The sequence below is a fragment of the Lissotriton vulgaris genome, unplaced genomic scaffold, assembly GCF_964263255.1.
Source record: "Lissotriton vulgaris unplaced genomic scaffold, aLisVul1.2 SCAFFOLD_5033, whole genome shotgun sequence".
Taxonomy (NCBI): Eukaryota; Metazoa; Chordata; class Amphibia; order Caudata; family Salamandridae; genus Lissotriton; species Lissotriton vulgaris.
In genome coordinates this window covers 82,309-98,195 of record NW_028250781.1, presented here as the reverse complement: position 1 = coordinate 98,195, position 15,887 = coordinate 82,309, and the positions used below count along the sequence as shown (strand labels likewise).

Here is a 15,887-nt window from a genome sequence, read left to right as displayed (position 1 = left end):
GCAACCGCCATGGGGAAACCAAGGGGCCCCAGGGCGACCACCCCAGCCGCCTCGGATTCGGAGGCGCCGGACAAAGAGGATCGAGGGGACCCCGGGGGCTCCGGGGGTCCCCACTTGCAACAACAGTTTGACCGAGTCCTGGAGGCGATCACGACCACGCGCTCAGCCCTGCAGCAGGATATTGCCCAGGTCGCGACGAGTTTGGGCCTCCTCAGGGCGGATCACGGAAAGCTCTCGGATAGAGTCAAGGAGGTGGAGAGCTCAGTGAAGACCTTGGAGCCGGCACAAAAAACCTTGGCCGCGACCGTGAAAGATGCCCTATCCCGGATTGATGTCCTGGAGAGACGGGCGGAGGACGCTGAAGGACGCAATAGGCGGAACAACATTGGGGTGGTGGGTCTGCCGGAGAAGATCGAAGATGGCGACATGGTGGCCTATCTGGAAGCGTGGCTCCGGGACACGGTAGCCCCTGAAGGCCTATCCTTCTTTTACACCCTGGAACGGGCGCACAGAGTGCCGGCGAGGCCGCCGCAACAGGGCCACTCCCCTCGGCCGGTGATTGCACGTCTGCTGCACTTTCGGGACAGAGACCTCATCCTTACCACCGCAAGACATAATGGCCCTTACACGGTTGAAAATAGCCAGGTGAACATTAACCCGGATTACACATACGAGACTCAGCGCAGGCGGGCCTCTTACCTGGCGGTCAAGCGCGAACTCCGGAGCGAGGGCATCCAATATTCGCTCCTCTTCCCTGCAAGGCTCCGCATCATCGTTGATGATAAGACTCAGTTCTTCGAATCCCCGGAGGAGGTCTGCGACTGGCTTGAACTTTATAGAGCGGGTAAAGATGGCTTCAGCTCGTCCTCACAGTTGACAGTGGAACCTGAACCTGGGCAACAACGACGATCTAAAAGAATTCGAAGCCGCCGTGGTAGGGCGGCCAAGCCTTCGACAGTGGAGACAATGGCGGAGCGGAAAGGAGTGCTGGAGATGGTGTCTACTCTGTCGGGATCACTGGGTGGCCCCATTCTTGAGGAATCGAACCCTGGAGGCGAGGGAGCACCGTCAGAGACTGAGGACTCAGATACTGATAGCACCCACACGCCGGTGATAACTCCGAACTCGGCTGAGGACATTTTGGATGGTCAGGGATAACGGGGTGAGCTGTTTCAATTTGGGTGGGGGTGGCGCCCGGGACGGTCGGGAAGGCGGGCGTGTGTGAACTCCGGTGAGGGGGGGGTGCCCCGATCGGGACGTGGCCTTTTGTTTTGGGCTCATTGTAGTCTCGGCAGCCTGGGCATCGAGGGCCCATTACCGGCGCCCAGCCCGCACCTAGCCCTTAAGGCCTTCCTGTGGTGGCGACCGCAGGATTAGTCGGGGATCGTGGGATAGTTTGGGGTTTGGTTTGGATGGGAACTAGGTGTCACTATTTGGGTCCTGTTCTGGGGAGGGTGGGTAAGGGTTTGTTTCAATCGGGGGTTGTTGTTCTTTTGTTGGGGAAAATGGCCGCCATCAGTGTTGCATTGACTGTTGCTAGCTCGTCATTGGAGCCTTGGAGGGGGGACCCGGAACAGACGGTGTGGGACAATGGCTGATGTTGCTAATGTGAAATGCATTACTTGGAATGTGCGGGGGCTCCACACTATGTCTCGGTGCCACAAAGTTCACGCTTATTTAGTGCGTAGAGGGGTACAGATAGCGCTGCTGCAGGAGACTCATCTCAACAAGGCGGAAGGGGCGGCGCTACAGCGTAGATGGAGAGGACAGGTCTTCTGCACCACGTACTCAGCGTATGCGAGGGGGGCGCTCATATGGATCAGGGCTGGGGTCCCCTTTCAGGTCACGAGAACGGTGGTGGATCCGGAGGGGCGCTACGTGGCTCTTACAGGCACTTTGGGGGGTAGAGACTTGAACATTTGCTGTGTCTATGCGCCTAATGTGGACCAGCTTGCCTTCCTCTCTAGGTTATCGGGTTCGTTGGCCCACTGCTTCTCAGGACCCCTCTTACTCGGGGGTGATTTTAATTCTGTGGTGGACGTGGAGGCCGACCGCTCGCACCCGCCCCTCCCGGACTCTCCAGTTCGCCGGGTAGCGAAAGGGAGGAAGGAATGGCAGGCGCAATGGGGGCTCACGGACGTCTGGAGGGTACAACATCCCGACACTAGAGACTACTCCTATTTTTCGGGCATACATGAGTTGCACGTGCGTCTAGATGGGTTCTTGGGATCGGCGGAGCTGGTGTTCGCGGCGGTCCGGTCTGAATATTTGACCAGGACTATCTCGGACCACAACCCTCTTCTGATGGACCTTCGATGGTTTCCCGGGGTCTCTGCTGTCCCCACATGGAAACTGCGCCCGGAGATGCTAGAGGACATAGTCTTTAAGGCGGACCTGGGGGACAAAATCTCGGAGTACTTCGCCTCTAATGGGGGTACTGCGGGATCGCGAGCGTTGGAATGGGATGCCTTTAAGGTGGTGATCAGGGGCTACTGTATTACAAAAAAAGTAGGCATGCGGCGCGTCATCATTGATGACTTGGCAGCGGCTGATCGGAAGCTCCGCAAGATGGAGCTTCGTCGCCCCGGACGCCCCAAACTACAAGAGCGCACGGCGGCAGCGAGGGAGGCGGTGGCGGCGGAGGTCGAGCGGCTCCGCTGCTTCGACTACAAGGCCTACACCACCAGGTCACTCGTGGAGGGGGATAGGTCGGGCGCACTGTTGGCGTGGCTAGCCAACCCCATGCGCCGGACCTCCCCGACGACGTCCATGCATACGGCGGAGGGCGTTGAGGTGCACACCCAGCCTGAGATCTTGAGCTGCTACCTCAGATACTATGAGCGACTATACCGTAGTGGCTCTGCTAGGGACCCCGCTTTGATTGAGGACTACCTACAACCCCTGGAGTTGCCAACACTGGAACCAGAGGTGGCGAAGGCGCTGGGCTCCGACATCGAACTAGGCGAAATTCGTGGTGCCATTAAAAGGATGGCAAGGAATAAGACCCCGGGCCTGGATGGCCTCCCAGTAGAATTTTACTCCGCTTACGCTGACCTCCTGGCGCCGCGGCTGCTGATAGTTTACAGAGAGGCGAAGCGGTTGGGGCGCCTCCCCGGCTCGATGTGCGAGGCCCTAGTGGTTCCCCTCCTCAAGCCTGGCAGAGACTCGTCTGACCCGGCATCCTATCGGCCTCTGTCAATGTTGACGGTCGATTATAAGATCCTAAGCAGCATCTTGGCATCGAGGCTACTGGGGCACATGCGCTTCTTAGTTCATGAGGACCAGGCTGGATTAATTCCCAAGCGAAACACGACCATGAACATTCGCAGGCTGTTTCGCATACTGGGGGAACCGCACCTGGAAGCCCCGTGCCCGGTGATCCTTTCGGTGGATTTAGAGAAGGACTTTGATAGCCTGGAATGGGACTACCTGTGCAGTGTACTGCGGCGGTTCGGTCTGGGTGAGGGCTTTGTCAGGTGGACCATGGTATTGTACGCTGCGGCATCGGCTAGGGTGAGGGCGGGCCCTCTGATCTCCTCGCAATATTCGGTGGAGAGAGGCACGAGGCAGGGTTGCTCGTTGTCCCCACTGCTCTTCGCGCTGGCGGTGGAACCCCTGGCGCTGCGGCTCCGGTCCGGTGCCCACTTTAACGGCTTGTGGACGCAGTCGGGCCCGCATCGAGTCTCGCTTTACGCTGACGATTTGTTGCTCTTCCTCGAGGACCCAGTGACCGCCCTGAATGGGGCCGCGGAGGCGCTCACGACTTTTGGGGAGGTCTCGGGCCTCCGAGTGAATTGGGCCAAGACTTGCCTGTTTCCGGTCCGTAGGGGCACGTCCAGCCCTGACATAGGTGGGGAGATCAGATGGGAGCCTGACTGTTTCAAGTACCTGGGGGTATACGTATACCACGACCCAGCTGACCTCCTCGATGGGAACATAGCTCGCTGTACTCGCGCGTTACGCGGTAGCATGGACTTCTGGGCTACCCTGCCGCTTGCGGTGGCAGGGCGGATCGCCCTACTGAAAATAGTGGCTCTCCCCCGGCTGCTCTATTACTTCCGCGCGCTGCCGATTTGGATCCCACCGGCCACCTTTCGTCTACTACGTTCTATGGTGGTGGGCTTCCTCTGGGGCTCGGGCCGCCGGAGAGTGGCCCTCAAGACCCTGATGAGGCCGAAAGCTGAGGGTGGCCTTGCTGTGCCGGACTTTGAGAAGTACTACCTGGCGGCGCAGCTGCAGACCTTTACCCAGGAGGTCGCTAGGGAGTTCCGGGGCCCGGAGGCCGGGAGGGGCACCGGGATGGCTAGGCACGTTATCTCCTTCGTCACATTGCGGCAGCGTATGGCATTGCAGGACCTGACGCTGGAAGAAAGGACCATCCGGTTATGTTGGAACCGTGCCCACGCCCGGGGTCAATTACGGTTACCATATGCACCCGAGATACCACTGGGTATGTTGACGGCCCTGCCCCACGGGGGAGATTGGTCATGCCTGGCGCACTGGGAGGAGGCGGGGCTGCAGCTAGTGGGGGACCTCTATGAGGATGGGGCGCTGTTGCCCTTCCAGGAGCTTATAGACCGCTTTGACGTCCCTCGTGGCGACTTCCTTTTACACGCGGCTCTGGTCCGAGCGATTCAAGCACACTGGAAGACAGGACTGGAAGAACCACCTACGTCCCCGGTGTGCCAGTATGTCATGATGTCCGCAGGGACGGTTAAGGCGGTCACGTGTCTCTATGGTAGGTTGATTACCAAGGAGTTGACCCCCCTCACCACTCTACGAACCCGCTGGGAGGCGGATATAGGGAAGGTGATCCCGGAGGCGACCTGGTCACAGCTTATGAGGCGGGCCTGGAAGGGCACACGCCACGCCCGCTTCCAGTTAGTCCACTTCTACGTGCTTCATAGGGCCTATCTGACCCCGGCGAAGATTCAACAGTACTTTGCCGTGGATTCGGCGGAATGCCCCAGGTGCCGAGCACCCGGGGCGGACTTCATTCACATGCTATGGTCCTGCCCGGCGCTGTCCTCCTATTGGCTCGGAGTGGGAGATACCTTGACTGGGGTGACGGGGAGGTCCTTGTCGGTTGACGCGGCGGTGGGGCTCCTGCACTGGTTCCCTCACACCCCCAGGAATAAAATCACAAGCAAATTTATTGACCTGGGGCTGCTCCTCGCAAAACGAGAGGTGACCAGGAATTGGAAGGCAAGGATTGGTCCAACGGAGGCTAGGTGGCACGGCGAACTGTTGAAGTGGGCGGCAGGAGAGAGTACACTGCGTTACCAAGTGGCCAGGAGACAGCATAGCGAGAAAGCGCAGGAGGCAGCGCTAGAATGGGAAACGTTAGTGCAGGCCCTCAGAGATTATTGCGCTCCCAGCGATTCCGAGAGTGAAGATGCGACAAGGCCCACGTCCCGTTAGTCCACTATAGATCACCTATCCATTGCACTTTCCCGTAGGTCTCCCGTAGGCTTTCCTACACGCATTGCGACACACTGATGGTGGGGTTGGGGGGGTTTCCATTAGACTTACTAGTTGTTGGGGGGGTGTTTTCCTTTTGTCCTGTTTGTAGGATGATTTAGAAAAGCAGATGACGTTCTTTGGATCATCCGGACCGGCTTCGACATTCCAGCGGATCCCCATTGGTGTTCGCCGCCCGACCTCCGGGTTGTGGGCTGAATGGCTGTGTACACTTCTGACTTGCGAGGGGGGATGTGTCTGGTACCGTTTTGATTGATTGGGTTTATATTGCTGGTATACTCTGTACTTTTAACTGATTCCTGCAATAAAAATATATTTAAAAATAAAAATAAAAATCAGGGTCAAGTGACTGTTTCTTTAGAAGTGGGAGGATCTGTTCTGTCTTGAGAACCTCTGAGAAGATGCCTTGAGTGAGAGAGTTGTTTAGTTTCAAATTCTTATTCAGAGACATTTTATCCATAAAAGAATAGATCAGTCATAATAATAGGGGAAATATAGCAATCCATTAACAAAAACCAAATAAAAACAAGTTCATGCATTACAATTGATTTAGCATAAAACAAATATATACAAAAAGTCCCATAAATTAATTAATATTATAAGCTCAAGTTGTCAAGTTTTATTTTCATATTTTTATTGTCAAGTTGTCAAGTTTTATTTTATTTATGTTTTGGAACTCTTAACAGGGGTCCACATAAAATCATCCAACATTGATATTTAAAGCATTATCAACAATTTACAAGAAACAAATCTAATATATATCCAAGAAACTTTTAAAAAAGTAAAAAATTATACAACAAAACCTCTCATTTGGCGGATTACAGATAGCATCGAGAAAAGCAGAGGCGGAAAAGATATTTAGTTTTAGACAGATAGGTCTCAACCATTTAAGGCGATGTTGTTTTAAGGCCGGACAAACGAATAACACGTGTTTAACATCTTGTTTGTATTTGTTGCAAAAATTGCACATCACTGATGAGCCATACCATTTTGATAACAAATTATTTAAAGGGAGTAGGTCTTGCCTCAGGAGAAACAAAAAACGACGCACCCCATGGGGGAGATTCCAGGAAACATAAGGTTGAGAAATACTAATTTGGTAATGATTAATGGCTGGTAACGGACCCCTTTTTGCAGTAAGGGCCTCTTTATCTAAATCAAAACTTAGGTTCAATGAGGCCAATTTTAGAGTCAGTTTTAACTGATAGGTAGATAAAGAAAAAAGAGTCAATTCATCTAATTTCAAAAGTTTAAATGCTAATCTAAAATTCATTACGATAGTGGAATGCTCTTTTAGGGGTCCAAGAAGTTCTTTTTGGATCAGATATCTTAAGGTACCAGGTTCACCGTTCGCCAAGCTGGAGACCCACCGTACTACCCCAGCAAGACTCTGGACCCAAGCACTTCGTATACCAAATTCCAACCTAAAGGCTGCTATATTACACGCAGTATTAACCATACACAATTTCCGTAGAATTTTTCCCTCTGTGGTATTCAGAAAACCCCATCTCCCCACTTCGAGTAATTCTATGCCATATAGTAAGGTGGATGGGACTTTAGCTCTAAAAACCTCCAATAGGTAGGCAAAATGCCTCTGTCCAGTATATCTATAGAGGGTATTTAGTCCCCTCTCATGAGACATTGCCTTCCGAATATTGTTCACTATATGGGCTTTATCACTTAGTGTGCTAGAAACTATTTTCCCCAAAAAAGTATAGGATTGGACAACTTCCAATCCAAGGCCCCCTATATTCCAGAAAAAGTTCCCAAATTTTTGCTTTTTCCTTCCTACAATGCACATGACTTTACTCTTGGATACATTTATCCTTAAATGGTGTGATTCTGCAAATCCGTGTAGCGCATGCAACCGATTATTCAATCCAGTGGGGGTCAAATCCAAGATTAGTATATCATCTGCATATAACAGACATACTATTGGTTTGCCCCCCAGAGTTGGGGCAATACCAGCACTTGACGATAGAATTTGCGGAAGGTCCGATAGGTATAACGAAAACAATAGTGGGGTCAAAAGGCAACCTTGTTTTAGCCCGTTGGCAGACGGGATAGCTTGAGAGAGACCTCTTTTCCCTCCCAAGAGCACTCTGCACCATGTATCGGAGTGAAGCTCCCGAACCAAGTTTAAGAGCTCGGGGGGCATGCCTAGATCCGATAACTTTCTCCACAGCAAAGGGCGATCCACCTTATCAAAGGCGGTGGAGAAATCTATGAATGCTGCATATATTCTCCCTCCCCGGAGCTTGATGTATTTCTCCGATAAAACTTGTAAGGCGGTCAGGTTATCCATGGTGCCATTCTTTTTCCGGAATCCCGTCTGCTCAAGAGGCAATATATTATTCTCGGCTACCCAATCATTAATTAATTGCAAGAGACATTTAGAAAAAACTTTGCCGACAGCATTGAGGAGGGCAATCTGTCTATAATTTTGGGGTACATTTCTGTCTCCCTTCTTATACAGGGGGACCAGTATACTACCCTTTCAGGAGGGAGGGATTAGGGTGTGCAGAAAACAAAATTTAAATACCGGGAAGAGAATCTTACTCCAGATGTCACTATTCTGTTTTAATACAGAAATGGGGAGCTCGTCCGGGCCCATTGCTCCAGACGAACGAATACCCTTGATGGCTAGTTCAATCATTTTTTCGGAGGGTGGAGCAAGGCTGGAATTGTTCTCTTTTTTCCTATTGAGAACAACTACCCTTCCATTTCCGGCATTCAAGTTCAAGATGTATTCTACCCATTTTTGTTCTTCAATCGGGACAGGTAAGGATCTGGATCTAAGACCACAACCTTCCCCGATCAGGGACCAGAATAGTCTAGGATTGCCATTGAAGACAGCCTCCCGCAGTTTGATCCATACCGAGTCCTCTCTTTCCTTTTTTTGCTTAATTTTTAGCCTTGTCCTCCTTCTTTTTAGTAGAGCCAGTCTGTGATGTCTTAAGCTCATTATCTTTATAAAAACAGATTCCATCAAATGTATGTTGGGCCTAATCACAGCATCTACATTTTGATTCAGAAAAAGAAAATCATAAGGTGCACATTTAATTACGAGCGCGCACTGACAATTTAAAAACGGTACCTACATGGGCCACTAACTGAGTGAGAGAGTCATTGACAATGGTTTGCCGGAGTAAGAGAGAACTCCCAAAAAGAGCTTTGATTAATTACTATGTTGAGACACCATCTTCATAAGAAGTGTGTCTGTGGGAGTTGAATATGCCAGCGAGATATTGAAGGCATAAGACTTTGAAGCCTGACCAGTGCAGTATCCTACAGAAAGGAGTGGGTATAAGAGATGAAGCAGGCTTGGTGTTGTCAATGAGCTGTCAGGTTTTCTATATTATTTCACTGAAGGAGAGGTTGATAGCATTGCACTTTTCCGTGGAGTGAAAAACTGCTGAGTGTTGATGCAGTGCTTGTTTGTCTTGAATAGTGTTCTGCTTCTGTTGATGGTGTTATTGATTGTGTTGGTATAGTACTTTGCTTTGACTGATGTGATGAGCTGTTAGCCTGTTGTGTTTTTGGACTTCAGGATCAAGAGGTTCTTGGGCATTCTGTTTTTCTTCCACTATGTCCTGTCTGTGGATGGGTTGGGTATTGCTAGCAAGGTCTTGAGAGAACTAGGTTCAGAAGAGGATGGTTTGCACTTGCATGTTGTAATTCAGGTGTGGATGTTCACATAGCTTTCCTAACAAATTGTTGAAGTTGTTTTGAAAGGTGTTGACATAAGACATGGAGTTGGTAGGGTGATAGATGAGCTCAAGCTTCAGATTAGTAATGAAGAAGTCTTTAACATTTCTAAAGCTTTTGGTCTTTTCTTTTGTGCTGGACTTGGTTTGTTGGTAGGATGCTGAGTTTCGGGATGGAGTTGGGAAAGTGATTGGTCCAGTATGAGGGTATGGGTGCTTTGTGTTGGATTGTTGGCTATGTTCAGAAGACAAGTTCAAGGATGTGGCCTTTGGAGTGTGACAGTTGTGTGACATGAGGGACCAGATTAAGCCTATTGATGAAGGTGAAAGTGTGTATTTTGTTTATTTTTAAGCATGTGTTGTCTGGGTGGTCGAAGTTACCCAAAAGAGTGTCATGGGCAAGTTGGATGGACCAGATGGTTTGGAGATCTGAAAATTCATCAAAAAAGTCATTGTTCTGCCTGGGAGGCCTGTAGATGTGATGAAAGGTGGTTGTCTGAGTTGCGAAAAGTGGGAAATGACACATCAGCAGCTCAATGGAGATGCATGTTACTTGCTTGCCTAGGATGCAGGACCGGGAAAACTTATGGATGACAATGAAGTCTCCTCCCTTCTTATCTGTGCGGTCAGCATGATGGATGTTGTAACCTGTGGGAAGAAGGACTTCTAGGATGTTTGATGATATTGGCATGCACCATGGTTCTATGATGAAGAGACCATCAAGCTTGCAATAGGTGTTGAGGTCTGCAATGGCTGGTGCATGGATTACTGCAGAGCGAGCATAAATGAGCATGAATTGGAACATCTGTTCTGTAGTTTGAGGATATGTGGTAGTTAGTGGGATGTGGACGAGTTGGGGTCTATGTTTTGTGCGAATGCTATGTGAGTGTCTGAGTCATCTACGTCAGGATGTGATTGTGGGTTTTGGCAGTATGGGGTGCTGGGTTATTTATCAATGTAAGTTTCAGTGGAAAAGGAGTTTTGGTCCAAGGCCCTTCTTGCCCTAAAAGCCCCAAACAGGCAATCCCCTTACCGGTGTCCACTAGTTTATGTATTCACCTGGACAATTCGAATCCCTGAAGAGTTTGTTTGAGTAGGGACAAGGCAGGAAGGGATGTAAGTTCCTGTGCATATGGATGATGGGAAATCCAGTGACGCCACTTCCTGAGCATATGGAGGATGGTAAATGCAGTGATGTCACTTCCTGTGCGGATGGATGATGGGAAAGAAAGTTATGTTGCTGCCTGTGCTGATTGTTGATGGGAAATGCAGTGGTGTAAATTCCTGTGAACCTCAATGATGGGAAATAAAGCACTCTTGCTTGGCTTCTTCTTTTGAAGACAAACTGAGCAGGAAATAAGTGATATCACTTCCTGTGCAGATGCAAAATCCAAACATTTCTGTGCAAATGGAGCATGGGAAATGCAGTGGGGACACTTTCTGTGCAGATTGGTGATGGAAAGAGAACTACTATTGCTTGGCTTCTTCTTCAAAATATATTTTTAGTAAATCTCAGCTCAAACAGAGATACAAGTTGATGGTACCTGGCTGGGCATCAAACTTGTGGCCTAGCCATATTGGCTACTCCTGATTCCAGTTTTCACAGTTAAAAATGTGGGGTCTTAATTTAACAGGAATCATCTTTTGTCTGCCAATTCATAAGTGCTGGTCAAGAGGTTTCACTCATTTGAAAAATTTGAAAAGGATCACGCTGTTCATATCCCTGTCACACACCAGACTGGTATGTGACACATCTGCACTACTGCAGTGCAGTATTTTGTGGTCAACTAGAGCATTATACCATCAAATTCCCTCATTTAAAGATCTTGGTGGTGTGACTGGACTGTGGGTTATGGAAATTTGGCCATGTGTCTCAGTCAGTGCAATATTCTCTAATGGCCTGTGGAACATAAAACCCAATTAAAAATTCTCTGTTTGATATTTAGAGCTGTTTATACTACTTACCCAGCCTTTTTATCGCGTGAAGTGACTCCTTACAGTCAGAATGCAAAGGTCTGTGACCCCCTTGATCCTGGAAGTCCTTTGGTTTAAATGTGGAAGACCCAGAAGCAGGGCTTTGTGAGTTTTGGTTCTCAAGCTTTAGGACAGCCTCCCACTAGGTTTAAGCAGCTAACCAAATGTCTTTAATGATTTTGTAAATCTAATCTGTTAAGATGAAATGCTATGTTTTTTCTCAAATCAAGATACTTCTGTGGATGCACACGTAAGAAAAGATAATAATCATCATCATAAACATAATATGATATGCAAGACAAACAGCGAAACATTACCCACATTAGTCACTGCTAGCAGATGACAAGCATGTCATTGGCTCAATTTGGGCGCCATAATGTGGGATACATTATTTTTGATAAGTATCTAAAAACTGATTTCAGTCTATGAAATCTTGAAGCTGGATGCCACTGTTTTCTCCAATATTTTAGAAATCCCAGTATTAGTGAAATAACTACCAGGATCAAGAGAGATATTTATTTTAGTAGTCAGGTTAATGCCAATTTCTATTAGTCTGTTGGCAATAGGCCAGTTGGTCTTGAGCTGTTAATAATCTTTGCTACACTGGGTGTAAAAGCTGAGGCCATCGTTTTAGCAGCAAGAAACAGTGGTTTATTTGTTAGAGGCGAGCTCATCTTTCTTATGAAGGATGTGTTTCTCCCAGCATCAATATCTTTAAAATAAAGAAGGAGTGGGTTGACATTTTGAATTCATGGAAAGTGACCTCCGTAATTCCTCTTTCAGTCCCTTGGCAAGAGATGATAAAGGAACTACTGTTTGGTGAGCTGTGGATGAGTACAGTTATTTGGATAAAGAATGTGTTGAAAGCTTCATCTTTCACCCATGATGGATTAGGGCCTGCTGGTGAGCAATCTGGTCTTACAAATAAATGCAAAAAAAAATGAGCTTTTGGTGATACTCAGTGGTCTCGCAAATTTCCTATCAAGTTTATCCTGAAAAATGGCTGATCCATAATAATGCTGATATATATTTTTACTTCGGCTTCTTTGGACTTGGCATCTTCAATAATGTTGGGCAGATGCTTCCACGTGAGGTTGGTTATGGACTCTGTTGACCTTCTTCCATGGACATTCACTGAATATATAGAGCGGATTTATAAACAAAATTGATGTTGTGGCAACTGGAATACACATAGTCAGAATGTATGAAAGGTACATTGTGAGTCGGAAATCTTGCTATGGTCAATTTTGCGACTAACTGCCAGTGGTTCATAAAAGGAGAAATTAAATGGAGACCCTCCCCGTCATAGCATTTATATGTAAAGTGTCAGTGTTGAGTAAACTCAATTTTAGTCACAAATTACTGATAGGATACTGACATCTGAAAGGGGTTGTAATCCATTTGCACAGTGAAAGCGGTTCCTGAGGGACAGCTTCCCCTCGGAGAATGTGGTTCGTGGGCATGTGGGGAATCACTCAGTTGTCCAGGAAATGACTGCAAGGGCCCACTAATTTTCTTATCTTTTGATTGCAGTTCCTGCCCAGTAAAATGCAATTCACTTCAATAAAAGAAATATCTGCAATTTGTCAATGTGAAATGAGGGATTCCAATCTGTTTTCTTTGGAGTCCTACAACCCTGTATTTGCAGGTCTTTATAGTAGGCTTCACAAGCAGAACGCTGCCTCATTCATGGTAGTGGGTTACGATTCTGCAAACCCTAAACAATGATCACTTTTACACTCGGAAGTAATTGTCCAGTTTGAATGATTAACTTGAGCACTGATGCAAGCTCTAGTGCTGAGCCGACTGGACTACTCCAATGCATTATTGGCTTCGGCCAACAAGGCTTCTTTGGACAAATTGCAAGTAGTCCAGAATACTGCAGCCTGCCTAGTAGAGAATGCCCCTCCCAGAACGGCCTCTATGTGGCTTCTAAATAAACTCCACTGGCTCCCTGTGAGAAAACAAGTGAAATACAAGATTTGTTGGACTGTTTTCAAAGCTCTCAATGACCCGGGTCCCTCCTACCTATCTGACAAACTACCAGGGTACACGCCCTCTAAGCCCCTTCAGTCAGGAGCTAAACTACTTCTCTGCACCCCGAGAATTGAAAAAGCACGCATGGGTGGCAGGGCATTTACTTACCTCGCCCCTACTCTTTGGAACAAACTTCCCCTCCACTTACGCGAAAGCCAGGACCCCCTACATTTCAGTAAGCTGCTAAAGACCAATCTTTTCTGAGGTGTGCTTGTCTGGCTGAAGCTCACTGCCCAAGCGCGGAGATACCCCCGACTGGGTGATTCGGGTGCTATATAAATTCTTAAATAACAAATTAATAAATATCAAATATCCTTTACCGTTTTTTTCCAATTCATCTACTAGGTTCAGAGACTAAGGCTTATAGTACAAGTTGCAAAACATATGCATACATAACAATAAAATGGAATGATATATGGTTATGTTTCTAGCCATGCATGTGTGTAATGCATGTAATGCATGAATTGTTCATGATCAGTGTACTGCATATTGTGTGAATATATAGCCTTCAAATCAAAGGCATGCCTTCATTAAGACTCATTTCTCGTGCGTATCAGTTTTCTGTCCTTTAAAAGGCATGATGCATTCTTTCCTTTATCCTGATCCTTCTAGATAATAAATTCCACAATTCACAATTGAAAGATCTGAGAGTATCATTTCTCCAATACCCTGCTGGAAATAATGTGAACTTTTCAGATAAACACCGAATGTTCAAATTTTCCTGCCGATTAAATTACTTTATCAAGGAGTGACTAAATGAGGCTCTGACGCATTTAAGAAACATCATTCCTCAGTCTAGGGCCATCCTCTGTGGGTGCTGAAACAGCTGCAGCAAAACCAACACTGCTAACCCTCATGTGGATGTTGAGACTGCTGCCAGAACACCAGAAATGCTAACGGTACAGTGGGTGCAAAACTTGAACCCCAAACATCACCAATGCTCCTCCCTTGAGTACTGAAAGAGATGCAGCAAAGCTAACAATATAAACCCTCGTGTGAGCACTAAAACACCTGACCAAACACTATTAATGCAAACCCTTATGTGGGTGCCCAAACAGCTGCTTGAACACCAACAATGCTAACTCGCCTGTGAGTGCTAAGACAGCTGCCTAAACACCAACCATTCTAACCCTCCTGTGGGTGTGGAACCAGCTGCCCAAACACCAACAATTCCTGTGGGTGCTGAGAAAGCTGCCTGAACACCAGCAATGCTAACCTTTCGGTGGGTGTGAACAGCTGCCTGAACACCAACAATGCTAACCCACCTGTCTGTGGGTGCTAAGACAGTTGCCCAAACCCCAACAATTGTAAACCGCCTCTAGGTGCTGAAACAACTCCAGCAACATCAACAATGCTAACCTTCCTGTGGGTCCTGAAACAGCTGCCTGAACACCCACCATACTAACCCTCCTGTGGGTGATGATGCAGAAGTAGCAACACCATGACTGCTAGCTGTCCAGTGGATGCTGAAACAGCTGGACAAACAACAACAATGCTAACCCTCTTGTGGGTGCTGTAACAGCTCCACGAAAACCAAAAATGCTAAGCTAATAAGTGTTTCTTCATGTTTGAAAGACAGAGGGGGCTTTCAAGATCTTGGAGCCAGTGATGGAGGAGTGAAATTAACTGCGCGTCACTAAATTGAAAAACATGGAACTGCATTACTTTTGATTCATTTCAAAAGCAATCTGCTGCTATAATAGGTGTACATTACTTCATCATGAAATTAATCTTTTAGATGCAATTATTTTGTTTTGGGATTTTATGTTAATATTTATATTTAATAAAACACCCGTTTTTAATAGGACGAAACGGTTATTTTGAGGAAACTAATGAAAACCCCTAAATCCGCATAAGTAAAACTAATTTAATAAAACCCAGTTATTATTTTTTCCGTGTGGTGCCACTTATAGAATACAATAGGCACAGGTGGTGTGAACAGTTAATAGATAATTGCATGGAAAGATTATCTACAAGTAAATGATCACCTACCTCCTCCATTTTTGCCGCACAAATATGGAAATCGCCACACATTCCCTAAACCAATGGCGTATCCAACACATGACATGAGGAAGTCAAATCGTCCTTTCCAATTGTCTCTATCTGGATCTTCTACTCTTTTCTTCTGCACTTTCACTACCAGTGTCTTGGGTTTGTCATTCGTTATTGAGGCTTCACTGAGCTCAGTGGATATTTGTCCATCCGCAGCTTTTGTGCCATTGGTCGCCATGTCTCGGGGTTTGGAGTGAGGGTGCCTGGGAGCCAGACGAGAGATTTCAGCACCAGTCCACGTGGACAGCAGCTTCGCGGCTGTAAATTACTCAACTAGGGATATGAATTAGTGGTAAAATATAAATAAAACGTCACTGTTCCAGCGTGATGTCCTATGAGCAGCTCCAGTGATTTTCTGCATTTATCTGAAAAATATTAAATAAGAAAATCAATTTAGTACAGTGTAATACAACAGCAGATGTAGTATTTATTTCAGTATTAAAGTATACCTTCCAAAGTAATGTCAACTAAAATAAACACCACAGACAAGTTAATTTCAAAGTGCTGTGGACAATGACATGCGTATATGTGAGATGCATATTTCAATGGTTTTTGGTGTATCAGGTGATATACAGCATAATTGTTTTAGGGCTTTGAAAACAAATGTGACATCACCGAGTTAGATGTGTTCCACCT

General features: G+C 47.2%; 1 long non-coding RNA gene across 1 annotated transcript in view; it reads right to left on the bottom strand.

Annotated features, from left to right (window-relative positions):
• The window catches only part of LOC147663119 (uncharacterized), a 31,797-nt gene extending 16,184 nt beyond the window's left edge, over positions 1-15,613 (bottom strand). The window contains exon 1 of the long non-coding RNA XR_015305429.1: positions 15,192-15,613. This is a non-coding gene — a long non-coding RNA (uncharacterized LOC147663119). The remainder of the gene's footprint in view (positions 1-15,191) is intronic.
• Positions 15,614-15,887: the final 274 nt, after the last annotated feature.